Genomic DNA, 16,496 nt, shown 5'->3' with positions numbered 1-16,496 from the left:
TAACAGAGCTTGCTAACCAAGTCTGACAACTTGAGTTTGATTCTCAAACCCACAGTGGGAAAAATAGTATCAAATCTTGGAAAGGTCCTTGGACCTTTATGTCTGTGCCATTGTATGCAGGTACCCTAACCACATATCTCACACATAAAACAATGGCAAAAAAAAATAGTAGAAATGTTAGCATCAAGTTTACAAATTCTAATGATCTAAAAAAATGTACCATGTAAAATTTAATGGTGATTTTAGGATAGGATCAATAATTGTACAATGCTACTAATAGAGTCTTGAATAGAAAACATTCAGTTAGCTTTCCATTTGGGCCATCTACGAAAACCTAATGTGGCCCCTGTTTCTTGAATGTCTTTTTATGTTAATCCTTAGATATGTGGCAGGTGGTATAGCTGTTGAGATTATTATCTGATCTTTCAAATATTTTCTCTCTGGTTACTCTACTGGTGAAAAATAAGGTTTCTCAATAACTTACAGTTAACACTGTGGGTTTATCAACTCCTTCTTGTAGAAGGTTACCCTGTGCATTCTATGATTCTGACAGCTTCCATGCTCTTTACTTGGGTACCAAAGCAACTTCCTTTAATATTCCTTAATTAAGTAATGAAAATATGTCTATATTTTGTCAAATCTCTGCTGCTATGGATATGTTTCTGTTTGATAAGCGCTATTCATTTATTTCCCATGATAACATTGTTTTTGACTAATGTGGTGGTCAGTGATAACTGCTTCATTGACAGAATCCAAAATCTTATAGGAGACTGAGTGAACCCCATAGAGAGCTTATTTTCATTATGTTAATTGATATAGGAAGTCCCATCTTAATGGTACGTGGAACCATGCCTTGGGCAGAGGAACCTGGACTGTATAAAATGGAGAGATCAAGTTGAGCATGGATTCATTATTCTTTGTTGATTGTGGATGCAAGATGTCCAGCTTCCTCAAACTCCTGCCACTATGGCTTCTCTGCGATGATGGGCTGTACCCAGGAATTCTTGCTCTCTTGGGTTGTTTTTGCTCTTGTCATAGTATTTCATCTTAATAATAGGAACACCTAATCCTTCAGGCTTCTGGTTGTCTGTGCAAAATATACCATGTGCATATACAATATTTTATTTGTTTCTTTTTAATACTTACACTTTAACTCAGAGTTATACTTGCATCAACCTGCCAAGAGTTGGGATTAAGTATGTGCCTCCATGTTTGGCTGAAAAAATCCAACTCTTTATTTGCAGCTTGAAGGGAGGAAGAAAGAGAGAAAGAAGAACAGAGGGAAGGAAGGGGAGATAGAAAGAGACAGAGAGATAGATAGAGCCAGAGAGAAAGAGAGAGAATGAAAGACACACAAACACACACACAGGGAGAGAGAGAGAGAGAGAGAGAGAGAGAGAGAGAGAGAGAGAGAGAGAAAGAGAGAGAGAGAGAGAGAGAGAGAGAGAGAGAGAGATGTTCTTTGAAAATAAATTTAATTTCTCTCTGGCTCTATCTATCTCTCTGTCTCTTTCTATCTCCCCTCCCTTCCCTCTGTTCTTCTTTCTCTCTTTCTTCCTCTCTTCAAGATGCAAATAAAGATGTAAGCTCTCAGCTGTTTCTAATGCTATGCCTTTTCTTCATCATCATGGACTCTAATACTCTGAAACTGTAAACCCCAAATTAAGTGCTTTCTTTTTAACTTTTTTGGTCATGGTATTTTATTATTACAACAGAAAATTAACTAAGATTAACTAAAGTTAACTAAGATGCAACAAAGATTTTAAACACATGTAAGACAATATATATTCATCATAAAAAAGGGATGCACTAGTTACCTTCATCTGATAAGAGAGGAAAGGAGACAATGACCATGTAACTGCGTGACTATATCTACAAATGGTCTCACCTTCCTCCCAACAAAGTGATGTTGTCTATGGATAAGAATAAAACTCTAGTGTTTAGCAGCTTTATAAACATCTGGAGTGGCTTTTAAACTTGTAGAGCTACAGTATAAATTGTTCTACAAAAGAAAGCATGCCTTCATTAGGATCTGAGACTGTTCCAAGATCATCATTATTAATGCTTGATGATAAACAACACAAATAAGGGACCATCATCTTTCATCCTGCCTTCCTAATGCTACAAAGCTGAGGACTAGTTTAAGTGGAAGAAGAATAATGACTGGAGGATAGAAAAATCATGGTGTCTTCTGAAACTGCCAGTGTATAAATGGATCACCATTTTTATGTAGATTGTGTGTTTTGTATGGCTTTCAGGAGAAGGACACATTCTACAAAGGAAACCATGCTGTCACTAGGTTCTGAGATCGTTCCAGCTTTATCATTGTTAATTTTTAATGATAATCTGCACAATTAAATACTTAATTGTTTTTTTTTTCAAAAACTACTATTGCTGCTGCTACAGCATCAAAAAATGTATTTGGTGTGATATGTAAGAAAAATGCAGATGGGATATATTTGTTTAGGCTTTGTCATTTAAGATATGATACACAGACCAGACCAGAAAAAAATGGGGTAGGATTGTTTACATTGTGGTCTATGTCCTGATCCAGTTTCTCTCAAAGTACTTCATATTTATGTTTGCCTTGCCTCGCCTTGCCTCTTGTCTCCACCTTTTCTTTTACTCTTTTCTCTCCTCCTTTTTGACCTCACCCCAGATATGAAACTATATATGTATATAACATACATATATATTCCAGGTTATGGATTTCCTGGAGTTTTATTTGTTTAGTTTGTTTAGTCTTTTTTTTTTCTTTTTTTTTTTTTTAGGTTTTTTGAGACAGGGTTTCTCTGTATAGCCCTGGCTGTCCTGGAACTCACTTTGTAGACCAGGCTGACCTCGAACTCAGAAATCCGCCTGCCTCTGCCTCCCAAGTGCTGGGATTAAAGGTGTGCGTCACTATGCCCGGCAGTTGTTTAGTCTTTATTGTTTATATTGTGTCAATACCTGATCTAAGTATGTAAAACATATTATTTCATTCTATCATCATAATGGTCTACAAATTTCATGTAATTATTGCCTCAACTTGTAGAAAAATCACTCATGTTTTCCATTAGTGGTCGTTGCTGAAGAAAGACTCAGAAGCGGTGGCTGATGACGTGCCTGACCGTTGCTTATTCTCTGCCCTTACAGAAGGAAGTCTGATACCTCCTATCCTAGAGTATGAGGCATAAATCAGAGTTAGCATAAACTATCTGGTGTTGTTTGAAGCCACAAGTATACAAAGACCTGATATTTTATGCATGAAATAAATTTAAAAATGTCTGGAGATAAACTATATACTTCATAGATGTAACTTTAATTATTATTCCTAGTTTTTTCAATCTAAGACATTCACAAATTACTTTAATTTAGCACTAATAAATAATTTAATTGATGCTCATTAGTTATGGATTTAAAATTTTTCTTTTCATGTTTTTAAACTAATGCTATTTTTCTTATGAACAGACTCTTGAAAACTTGTGGCTCTAGACACTCTATTTATATTACCTGGTGACTACCGTGCCCTCCCTTTGCATAATATTCCCTCTTTTTTTCCATATAGCAGTCCTAAAATTCTTTCAAGACATGTCATTGGACACAGTTTTACAAAATATGCCATGCTTCACATTTTCTTCCATGTGCGATAAAAATTACACATAATATTCTAGATTGCTGTGGCAATCAGGAAAGGATCCCAAGAGAGAAAGGTGAACAGAGTTGAATGAATAGAGAACTTAAGAACCCTCTGTGCTCAGTCTGTTCTGAAACCGTGGATGGTAGATCAAAGAAGAGAGGCATTCAGATATCTAACTCAAGTCCTATGAGCCTTGGTCCTAAGTGTGCAGTGTCTTCGGCAATAGAGGTCCATGCCAGGGAGCCAAGGGCTACATCTATAACCTATATTGTTCTGGGAATCACTTGGGCTACCCTGACCAACCATTTGAAAGGAGGTTTGCCATGCATGATATTTCGAGCCTTCTTAACCCGAGTAGCTTAATTTCTTTTAAGATCTCTCTCTCTCTCTCTCTCTCTCTCTCTCTCTCTCTCTCTCTCTCTCTCTCTCTCTCCTTGTCCCTCTCTGTGTGTATGTTTATACATACACATACACTTATACATATTGTATATTATTGTAGATGAGGTCAAAATAATGTGGTTCCTAGAGGCTTGAATGATTTTAAGAGACCAGAACAGCAGGAAGTTAGTTGGGAAACGTTGTCTCCTAGAAATGGCTGCATAAAACAAGTCTGTGACAAAGGCAATTGCAATGGGTGTTAGCATGGAAGGGAGAAAATTGCGTGGTGCCTCAATCCTAGAAAAGGAACTACAGGCAACTAATGACTGTTGGGAGGGTATGAATTAGCCTCTCCTAAGAGTAAGCTTCCTTTTTGGTTGTCCAATGTAGCATAGTCAGCCTTGAAATCAGATATACACAAGAAAAACAGACCCTGTGGATTAGTTTTATATATATTTGTGTCCAACATGCACACACACACACACACACACACACTCACACACACACACACACACACACACACACACACACACACACACACACACACACACACACCATACCACACCACCACCATCATACAAACAAATTCCACACCATACATAGAAAATAGACATTAGTAAGGCAGAATTAGTTCTGACCTCCTGATATGGCCTTCCTGGGGACATTGTACACTGTTTCAAAATATTTACATTGAGGGACCTGATGGAGAAATGTATGAAATATCTGTAACCAATATTTGCAACTGTTATACAGATCCAAAATTAGTTCAATAGAAAAATATTTATAACTATCATGACATTTATAACATGAGAAGTTTATGGCTTATAGGAATGTTTGATGAATGGAAAGGATTTGGGGGTCATGAAGAGGAGAATAATTAAATACAGGCAAGAGTCTAGTGTAGAATTACAGAGACAGTGCCTGTGTGTGGGTGCAAGTTAATGGCATTCCGGCTGGCCAGAGCATCAAGAGTGCGGGGGATGAATTACAGCCCACTTGGGCCAGCCTCACTGTAGTTTCCTACTCTTATGACAAGGTTTTTGAAAAACCAGAGCTGCTAATTTTTAACATGTAATTTGGGTCTGAATTATTGATGCAAAGCAGCTGACTGAGATTTACATTACCCTTTACCCACTTCCTGTCTCATACAGCCGAGCAGCTAGGATTCGCCAAGAGGATGTGGGGCTGTAGGAAATGCAAGCCAGAGAAGCAGCCCAAGTCTATACCACATGGAAGGTACTTGCCTATCAGCAAAAAAAAATTGTATCAGACGTCCACGTTCAACACTGCATTTTGCTTACAATAAATATAGGAGTTGAGGTTGACCTAACTAAGAAAGATACTTACAACTGTGTAAGGTTTGGTGTTGATGATCTTGGAGCCTTTCAGCTCATTAAAAATTCTGTTCCATGGATCTCAGTCAATACAGCTTCAGGCATGCTTTGTCCTTTGCTAAGATTTTTTTTTTAAATTTTTTTACTAGATAGTTTCTTCATTTATATTTCAAATGCTATCCCAAAAGTTCCCTATACCCTCCCCCTTCACCCCCGCACTGCTCCCCTACCCACTCACTCTCACTTCTTGGCCCTGGCGTTCCCCTGTACTGAGACATATAAAGTTTACAAAACCAGGGGGCCTCTCTTTCCAATGATGGCCGACTAGGCCATCTTCTGCTACATATGTAGCTAGAGGCACGAGCTCTTGGGGGTACTGATTAGTTCATATTGTTGTTCCACCTATAGGGTTGTAGACTCCTTCAGCTCCTTGGGTACTTTCTCTAGCTCCTCCTTTGGGAGCCCTGTGTTCCATCCTATAGATGACTGTGAGCATCCACTTCTGTATTTGCCATGTACTGGCATAGCCTCACAAGAGACAGTTATATCAGGGTCCTTTCAGCAAAATCTTGCTGACATATGCAATAGTGTCTGCGTTTGGTGGCTGATTATGGGATGGACCCCTGGGTGGGGATCTTAATGAGGTTGTGTTGAGCATCACCTGGGAGAGAGAAAGGCATTTCAGTGAAGCACAGCAGTGCCCTGAGCGTGGTATGGCATAAGTGAGTGGGACCAAACCCTCTACTGACTGATACGGAATGATAGTTCATGCTATACTTAGCCTGAGCCCCCATTTCTCTTGTTATTTTGTGAATGCTTAGTCAACTCTTGCTCAGTTCTTAGGTTTCCAGAGTTTTCTGTTTTTGTGATTTTCATTTCATTTTAAAAGGTATCTGACTACATGGCCCAATGCTACCAAAAGTAAGGAAGCCCATGTTGATGATGTGCACGCTTGCCACAGTCTCAGGGATAGGGCATATTATAACCAGCATCCTAATATAGATATGGTTTAGAAAGCCATGGCATTCCTGTTACCCATAGGACGTTACCTCATACAGAATGTGAGATCAACAGGAAAAAAACGGGGGGAAAAACCACATATGTGAAACCTGACCTGATGCGAATTATTATCTGTTTTAAGTTTTTGGCTTTAATCTCATTTGGTTTTCACGTTATATGGTTATGCTCCGGATTCTGTACTTAGAGTCAGATGTGCAGAAGACTCTCGATCTGCCTCCTTTTAACAGAAAGTGTAGTTGCAAGGAGGAGAAGCAGCAGAGGAACCAGCATGTGGACCTTGTTATTTCTGGTCTTTATTTCACAATCAAACCCTAAGCATAGCATGGTCTGAGTGCTCATCTGCTCCACATTCATAGGGAGCTCTCATTTAAAACGAGATTGTATTTGAAGGCAGGGTCTTTGGGTTGCGGCTGGGTTAAGTGAGATGATGAGGCTGGGGTCTTTATGATGAGACTATTATCCTCTAAGTAGAGGGATAAAAAAGTTTTTTGTTTTTGTTTTTGTTTGTTTTTTTTTTTTTTTTTGGTTTGTTTTTAAATTGAATTTCATGATCCAACAAACTATTTATTCAATTGAAATTGCCTTTTCCTTTGGCAAGTAAGGACACCAAAACCGTTAACAATAATAGCTTCTTCATTATTCAATATTCAATTAATCATTATTCAATCATGAATAGCTTCTTTACTTATTAAGGTGCTAAAGTACATTCTGATCTTATGTCTTGGTGGAAGATGGTCCTAGATTTAGGTTATCGAATGAAATGTCAACATGTCCAAATCTTCTCATGCCATTCGTTCATAATGTTTGAGAGTCATTCTACGTCATTAAAACACTTATATCCTACTGCTACACTTTAAAGAAGCATCCTCCTCAGAGACAAGTATGTAGACTGTTGAGGTAGAGAGGAAGTCTACAGTAGAAGGACACATGCTTAAAAAAAAGATTTTTATGACAAACAGAAAATGGTGGGAGCCTAGGGATTTGCATGGATGGAGATTGAAAATCACTGGTTGGTATTTCAAAATAAAGTTCTGGAAATGAGAATACGTATTTTTGGAGTAGTTATTTTATGGAGCGGAAGGGTGTGTATCCTGGAAGTAGTAGATGTGATTGAGATTCTTCTGGGGCTGTGAAGACTGACAGAGGGAGAAAGACCAGTGTGGACACATAGGGAATATATCAGAGGCCTGAAGGGCATATCTGAGAAGACTGAGGGCCATTCTACAGCAGCCCAGACAAGAAGAAAGTGGGACTTGAGATACGGTGAAGGCGGTAGGAGTAGAAGAAGGACACATACTGGATCTAATATTTAGAGGACATTGACAACTCGTCATCACTACAGAAAGTGAACTGTGAAAGAAATAAATAATTAACTCATATCTGTAGACTTCAAACCTGCTATTGCAGAGTTTGAAAGAAGTTATGAGACAGGGGATAAAGGACTGCCTTCATCGGATTGTAAAACATAGCATATCTGTGGGGGGAAAGGAGAGATGACTGGAATGCAATAATATGATGTAGTGTAGAAGTAGTTCATTTAAAACAAATTAATAACAGCCTTCGATAATGTATGCTTAAAATTCAAAATAAGAACTCTTCTAACTTCTTAAATATGTCATGTCCATCCCAAACACCATAGGAGGAATTGCTAGTTGCCAAATGAAAGACATGTGATTAAATCCTTTAGGATTCATATATCCCAGATCTGCCCTTGTAAACGCAGCAGACAAGTAAAAAAAAAATCCTAGGCCAGATTGCCAATGGTCAAAAGCAGCAACAGTCACCAGAATTGTGGGCTGAATAACTGATTGCTGTTAAAACTAGTGAGTTCTAGGCTGTATTGCTAGTAGACTAATCCTATCTTTTTTTTTTGTGGAAGGAAAGCCAGCCGAATATTACACATTAGATTGCCCCAATGTCAGAGATTATCTATTTCAGATGTGTTTGTAAAAGTGACTATTCAGTGCTTCCTAATAGATATTTGTCGAGTTTAATCCTCATGTTAGAAAATATTGGCATTTCTGCCAAGGCTTGAAATAAATAAAAGAGAAACATTTGCTAACTTCTGGGTAGGTAGATAGCTGAATCTAGCCCAGACTTTGTCTAAACGACACCGAAGCTTACTGTATGCCGACTAGCACTTGTCACACATTTTAACCCCAAGAAGATTCTCATTTATCATTGTTTGAGCTAACATGTTTTTCTATTTCAAAAATCATATTTCAACTCCTTATCCAATTTTGTACAGATTTACCTTTTGTCTCTCATAGAAAGTAAAAGTCTCTCAAAAGGCACAACACTGTATTTAATAGCTATTGCTAGGCCGAGGCAACCAAAGCATTACTGGAATCAAATTAATTGGCCAGAAGGGACTGAGCCTGGAAGCATTTTGGATTAAAACTGTTCTCTTTGCTGCTGTCTGGGACAATATATTTCTAATAAAACTGCTTTACATAACAGTTCTGTGGCAATTCAACCCTGTGGAGTTTTCTTCCTTCTTTGCTCAGGAAACCAACTCGATTGTTTTGCCAATAAAATCCTAGGCTGAGATTCTGTTTTATCTACTTCCACATTAGCTTCATATATTTCCCATGGTGAAATTAAAAGTAGTTCACCTGCATTATGCGCAGAGTGAGGGGCGCCTTTCCATAACCGGATTACAAAGGTTCAGTGATGCATATATGTGTTTATTTTAAAAAGATGAGCCTGAGCTGGACTTGGTGGTGTATGCCTTTAAACCCAGCACTCAGGAGGCAGAGGCAGGCAGATTTCTGAGTTCAAGGCCAGCCTGGTCTACAAAGTGAGTTCCAGGACAGCCAGGGCTACACAGAGAAACCCTGTCTCAAAAAACCAAAAAAAAAAAAAAGAAAAAAAAAAGAGTCTGAACTTGCTAGGCCATTGTTGAGGCTAGAGAGACCCTTAAAATAGAAAAGGGAGAAAAATGTCGGAGAAATATAGACTTCTTAAAATCGACTTGGGCTCCATCAAAGTGTTGTTTTTTTTTTTTTTTTTTTTGGTTCAAGAAATATATTAGGAAAGGGAAGAAGTCTTCATAAGAAATAACTGAAACCCAAAACTCAGAGATGTTTCAGGTGTTGCATAAGTATCCAGAGCCGTAATCTTGTAAATATGAGGGTTTTTTTCCTTTGATATATCTTGTCTGTAAGAAGTACAGCGAAGTCTTTAAATTTAGAAAGAAGATACATTTCTTCAATTTGAGTCATTCATTAAACGAGAAAAATCGTGCTTAAAACTGTCTTTTTAAAATATGATAGAGGGCTACCACTTCATTGTAAACCAGGGGTTAAAAAGGGTTTTTTTCCCCCAAAGCTTTATTCTATATACTTTAAGACATGCCTGTGTTTCTAACATCTATTTTTCTCTAATCCTCCTGATGATGGTCATTATAGAATTTAAATTTTACTTTCTGTTCTCTTTGAAAATAGGTTGCATATGTGATCCTGGCAGAAAGAAGAGACAAGACAAGTGAAAGCATTGCATTGAAAGGGAAGTTTAAAAACTAGTAATTTTTCTCTTAAACATAAAATATTTTATTAAAGGTAGTTTGCAGTCTTTTGCTACCTCAGAAGATAGAAGGAGACTCTCAAAACTCGGTCCAGAGCAGGCATTTTGGGGAAAGTTGAGATTCAGTGTTGATGGTCTATGTGGCTTTGTGAATACAAGCGGTAAGAGATAGCATTACCAGTGAAAATGTCATTACAGAGCCCTTTACTTTGTGAATAAAAACTAACAAGCAAAGAAGCTGAATGAAAGTCACGTGGGGACTTTTCCAATACAAGTAACATGGAGACATTTTTGTTTTCTGTTTTAAATATTATTTATTCTTTTAGTATTGTATCCAATTTAACTTGACCTACTTAGCCTTAGATCGATAAGAAAAGTATCGGTGTGGCAAGCTCTAGTCAGAATATGTGTTGGATTTTGGGCACAGATTTTATGACAAGGAAAAGGGTTGAAGCTGGATCAGGACTTGGGTTGCTGTTAGATTTTTAGACTGCTGCCCTTTTATGTTTTGAAAAAAAAGGATCTGATAAAAATTTGAGAGAATGATACTACTACCCATATAAACTTTGCTGGGTCCTCCCATTGTGAGCTTCTGATATGACTTTCTTCTCATGTCCTTAAAAATAACCTTTTGCAGTTACATTGTTGCTACTGAGACATCTGATCCTTCTGTACCCAAGATAACTCTGATACAGTTACAGTGGCATTAAGAAACTCAAGAAATAGATTATTGATATTGTAACCATCTCTAATATGCAGTCCATATTCTGGATCATCCAACTGAGCCCATGTACTCTCTTTAGCTGTTTTTAATCTTAAGTTTTGCATCTGATTTGTGAACTTATAGTAAAATTGTTCATCTCATTTCTCTAAACTTCTTGAAGTTAAGGTAGTTCCTTATATATTTTTTCATCTTCTTGACTATGGTATTTTTAAGTATGTAAGCTAGTGGTCTTTAAAACTAACACACAATTTTATTAGTCCAGTTGATTCTTATGAATTCTTATTATTTGGTCAAGAGCAAGGCATTGGTGTTATCCTGTATTTCCCCTTGTATTGGATCAGCAGCATCAGGTTTTTTCTTTTGTTATTTGCTGGTGATACAAGTTTGACTTCATGATTAAGATAACAATTGCAAAAAGGACCAAAATGTTAAAGTTATATCCTACCTTTATGGTTATTCTGTATGTTGCTATATTAAACCCCTTGGCCTAAATAAATTCTCAGTCAATAGGTTCTGCCTCTGAGACAGAAGCATGTTTAACAGTTGTTCTGAGAAAGCATATAGTAGCATGATATTTTGGAGCAGAGGCATTCACTTACTAGTGGTCAAGGTCAAACAAGCAGAGTACAGGAATCATCTGGCTGAAGGAGGAAATTATAAAGCTTTCACCACAGGTGTTTGATTCTGTGATATTATGTTGGTAAAATGAAATGCAATAGCAAGTTTTTGCTCTAGTAAACATTTCAGATAAACAAGAGAAACTCATTATAAATGCAATGGTTGTGGATAGTTCTTGCTAGGGGCAATTGGTGCTCTGAGAAGAGTAAATGGAAGATTGAAAGAGATGAACTGTCAATAAAGAGCTGTGAATTCTAAAGGGCTCTTTATAGACACACAAAATGATCCTCATTTTCTTCAGCCTGAAGTCAGGAGATGCTGATGACCAGCCTCAAGAGTTAGGGTAATAGAACTAGGGGAAAATTAACTTTGCCAACTAGTTAGAGCTTTCGTGAAAGAACCAGGGGAGTTTCTGGTAATAAATGAGACTCACAGATAATTGGATTTTAATGTGTGTGAAAGTCACAAGACTGCAGGTTCCTTGAGCCAGACTCCTGAACTGTAACAGTGCCCACTAATTTATAAGTTGTTTCAGTTGCATATTGTTTTTGACACATTGCCACTGAGTCCTGCATGGCCATGTGGAAGGGATGGTGTGACATGACTTCCCACCCCCTGGAACAGAGCCAGCAGGGCATGGGCATCCACAAATTTTGACAATTGCTAGGCATAAGGGAATGTCCTCTCTGCCAAGGTAAATATCTCCACTGTAATCAGAGACAGCATGACTCTGGGATGTGAGGTTGTGTCTAATGCCCTTACCAAAATAGTAAATGCTGTGACCTTCAGGACAGCCCTTAAGGCTGTAGAAAAGAACTCTGAAAACATGAGTTTAAAAAAATATCATTTCTGAACTATGCAAAATATAAGGATGCAATATGAATTATACGAAGGGCTTCACAGACCTAAAAGCATAGAGGCAGCTGCACTATGAGCCAGCTTGTCAAAAATATACAAAGGCAGGAAGCTACAGAGGTGGCAGATCCCTGAGTTCAAGGTGAACTTGGAGCAGAGCTGGTCTGAGCCCAGGTGTGGTGGGAATGGCAATTTCAGGAGAGGACTCCACCCAGCTAATCTTATTGTCTGTGCTTACAAAGTCAGGCAGCTCTCTATATTCATCTGCAATGTTTAAAAAAATGTGCTTGCTGTCTTTTTCTAAGATCAAGGTGTGTGTGTGTGTGTGGGGGTGTCATAGAATGCTAATTCCTGGGATAATCAAAAGGATACCTGGAGTAAATGACTCAATTGATATATAAATAAAAGACTGGGTGTTGGTCTACAAGAAGTGAGCTACCTGGATGAACTGTCTGGAGATCTCCAGAGAAAGCAGAACCCAGACCATCAGCTTGTAACCCATGATGGATGTTCAGTCGTTTGTTTCTTGCCACTCTCAAACACCCTTTCTCTCAGGAATTCCTCCCTAAGTTCAAACTTGTCCTTGGCAACACATGTCACTCCTGTCCCTTCTGTAGGGTAGTCCAATAAAATTGGTTTATATCTTCTGGGAATGAGTTAAAAGATCTAAGTCTAATTTGTCAGCAGGAACACATAAAATTAATAGGCATGGTGAATTTTGTAACTAACTTAAATAAAACCAAGCACAAGGGTCCCTTGGTGACTCAAACTCTTCAGTGTGCCCTCCATACTGATGAAGTACTATCCTCAGACTTTACCTATACAATGCAGCTAGACACATATGCCACCAATTAACTGCTGGAAAGGCAATGCTATAGGATGCTGGAAGATAAAGAGAAAACATAATAACATTAAATAGTTTTGTATGAGAAATTTATTAGGACATTCTTGTAGAGAAAAAAAAAAGATAGTTTAACTGCAGTTTGTGTTCAATGGATTAAATGTTTGTGATTTCCCAGATTAGCTTCTGGATACTCTCACTTTCAAGATGAAGTTAGGAAAAAGTAGGGCCTCTGGAATGAAATAAGGTCATGAAAGCAGACTATTCATGAATGAAATAGATATCTTTATAGAAGAGTCCTAGAGAACTTTCTAGTGTTTTTTATTTAAAAGTCACACAAGGTTTGAGCATACATTCTAGGACCTCCCCGGAACCCAGACATATTGATAATATTCTTAACCTCCAATCCTAAAATTAACAAATGCATTTCTGCTGCTCATAGGCCACACAATCTAAGACAATAGGTCTCATCAAGGTTAAATTAAAAGCTAACTCTGAAATGGAAAACTGGCTTTGATATAATCTTAATAATCTTCAGGAATGGGTTTTTGATGAAACAGGAAAAATAAACATATGGAAGATTTAAGGCCAAAAATTTGACTGAGATCTCTGCAATTTTCATGAGAAAATGACTTCTTTAGCTTCAAAAAGTGCAATTTATTGGCACTGCTTCCCCACAATAAAGAACTAATGAGGAAACCTTGCTTTAATGACTAAGTTCTGAAATGCACCCTACGTATTACAAAAGCAGTCAACATTACATGGGCAGAAAATCACAGAGGAAGTTAAAAATACTGTACTTCTTGGGCAGATATGTGTGATGCTTAAAAGTGCACTTTGAAATAACATTTACTGATACTTGAAATTTGTCATTTTCCCCTGGGAGGGATTTGAGCTTTATTGAAAAGTAGGAGAAGCCAAGTTGTATGTCAGTCTCATTGCCTAGTTGGATTAAAACAGGCACGATATTGTAGGGTTCTGGCTTCAAGCCAGAATTTTTCAAAATTAAGGTTGACAGCTGTTTTATATACAGCCAAAATTTATTATCTCTACAAACAATATGCATGTCTTCTTCAGTTATGGAAATTCTACATGATCCTGGCTAAGATATTTTATAGAAAGTACTAAATCCATTAGGTAATCATTACCATGATATTCTAAACTGATTTAGAAGGAAAGCATTCTTTGTTGGTTGGAAAGAGGTAACAGTATCAGGCTAACCCCCTTCCTCTAATCACGAATATTAGCAGCCCACAGTAGTTCCATATCTGTGATTTTCTCCACATATAGATTCTACTAAATAGCAGCCCTGTATATAAATGTAGAGTCTAAAGCGCGCGCGCACACACACACACACACACACACACACACACACACACACACACACACACACACTTACTCACTCACACATACCTTTTTTATAAGCTAGTATGGAAATATTTGAGAGACACAAGAACATAATCTATCTACGCATGTACATACTCTGAACTAGGTTATTCCTCCTCTCAGAAATCTACCTTCCAAGGCAGAGAGAAAAGTTGGCTATTATATTGTACAACTCGATAAAATACTGAAAGCATTAGCCCTGTGCAGAGGAAGGTCATTCTGCCTGGAATCCAGGCTGCGATAGAAGGTTTAATGGTTAAAATGAGTTTAGAAAGTGCAGGGATGGAAAAAATTGAAGAAAAGAATGGAGACAAGAATGCTGCTTGACTCTGCTAGAGAGAATTTCATGGCTCATGAGTTAAAAACAAGGCTGTATGGAGTATATATGAGCTCTCTTCCACAGGTTAAAAGACAATGCCAAGCCCAAAGCAAGAATATAATTGTTAAAGCAGTATACAGTGCACAGACCATAATGGATAGCAAGCTTTTGGAGAGTTAGGAGGTGTGGCAGGCAGATAGCCCTGGTGAGTACATGTGACATTTGGCCCCACTATTACTTTCTTTAGTCCTTCTTCTGAGTTTGATTCCACTTCTCCATGTTCTCTTTCAATCTCCAACTGCACTCATTCCTTTCTGAAGCAGTTATGCGCATGCACTTATATATACATATGCATATATATATATATATACATATGCACATATGTATACATAAATGTACACTGGTTTAGGAGATATATTACTCTGAAATTTAAGAAGTAGTGATATCAATATTGAAATCCCATCACTTCTCAGAAACCATCAATCTGTCAGTTCATTTTTTAAAAAATAATTTACTCTTTTTATTTATGTGAAGTGTCACTTGTTGGGAGCCGCCCCCACATTCGCCGTCACAAGATGGCGCTGACATCCTGTGTTCTAAGTGGTAAACAAATAATCTGCGCATGTGCCAAGGGTAGTTTCCCACTACATGTACTCTGCCTTTCCCATGACGTCAACTCGGCCATGGGCTGCAGCCAATCAGGGAGTGATGCGTCCTAGGCGAAGGATAACTCTCCTAAATAGGGACGGGGTTTCGCTTTCGTTTTTGGGGGCTTTCGTTTTTGGGGCTTGGGGCTTGCGCTCCTGGCTCCTGAAGATGTAAGCAATAAAGTTTTGCCGCAGAAGATTCTGGTTTGTTGTGTTCTTCCTGGCCGGTCGTGAGAACGCGTTTAAGAGTTGGTGCCGAGAACCCGGGATGAGAAAATCCGGGACGAGAAAATACAAGAAAACTCGGGACGGGAGTTAACCATCACCGGCGCAAGGAAGATCCCTCATTCCGGAACCAGAACTGCGGGTTATGGTAATGAAGGTTCCCGTAAAACAGACTGTTGAGAAGGATTCAACTGCGTGAATTCAGAACTCTTCAGCTGGGAAACGGCGGTAATAAAGTGTTCCCGCATCACAGACTGTTGAGAAGGATTCAACTGCATGAATTCAAAACTCTTCAGCTGGGGAACAGGAGTACCAGTGAGTACAGCTTTACAAGGTAAGTCTGGTCTTGAACTTTCTAAGGAAAGTCAAGACAGTCTATCAGAAGTAAAGTGGGAAATAGCTTTACAAGGTATGTTTGGCCTTGAACTTTCTCTAGTGTTAGAAGCCCTTTTGTTCCTTTTCACATGTTATCAAGTGGTTAAGGCAGGGCGGATTCTGGACGAAATTCGAGACAATCTATCAGAAGTAAAGCGGGGAGAGAGAGTAGGAGCAAAGAGAAAATATGGTACACAAAATAAGTATACAGGCCTTTCCACGGGTCTTGAACCTGAGGAAAAGTTTAGGTCAGGTAAGAATACCTGGGGAGAGATTGGAAGGAAGGAGAAGGAAAAAGAAAAGAAAAAAGATCAATCAGCGGAGGCTTCTAGGAGAAGGAACCTATACTCATCACTAGGTGAGCTCAAGGAGCCAGTTCTTAATAGTTCTGAATCAGATGAAAAGGCTATTAGGGCCTGGAAGGCGCTCTCCCGAGCAGGTGAAGCCACTGGACAATTAACAAAGATCGTCCAGGGACCTTAAGAGTCCTTCTCAGATTTTGTGGCCAGTATGACAGAGGCAGGCTCTTGCAGCCTACAAGGTCTTATTGTCCACCCTGGAGTTGTAGATCAGGATTGTAAAGGGGAACTTCAGGTTCTCTGTTCTTGTCCTCAAGTTGTCTTTTCTATA

At 38.4% G+C, this 16,496-nt stretch overlaps 1 long non-coding RNA gene across 1 annotated transcript in view; it reads left to right on the top strand.

The window, feature by feature from the left end:
* The window catches only part of Gm31431, a 54,221-nt gene extending 44,308 nt beyond the window's left edge, over positions 1-9,913 (top strand). The window contains exon 3 of the long non-coding RNA XR_384987.2: positions 9,798-9,913. This is a non-coding gene — a long non-coding RNA (predicted gene, 31431). The remainder of the gene's footprint in view (positions 1-9,797) is intronic.
* The last annotated feature ends 6,583 nt before the right edge of the window (positions 9,914-16,496 follow it).

The sequence above is a fragment of the Mus musculus genome, chromosome 16 (genome assembly GCF_000001635.26).
Source record: "Mus musculus strain C57BL/6J chromosome 16, GRCm38.p6 C57BL/6J".
Classification (NCBI taxonomy): domain Eukaryota; kingdom Metazoa; phylum Chordata; class Mammalia; order Rodentia; family Muridae; genus Mus; species Mus musculus.
Note: the sequence above shows the minus strand (reverse complement) of the source record. Positions and strands in the feature narration are given on the sequence as shown.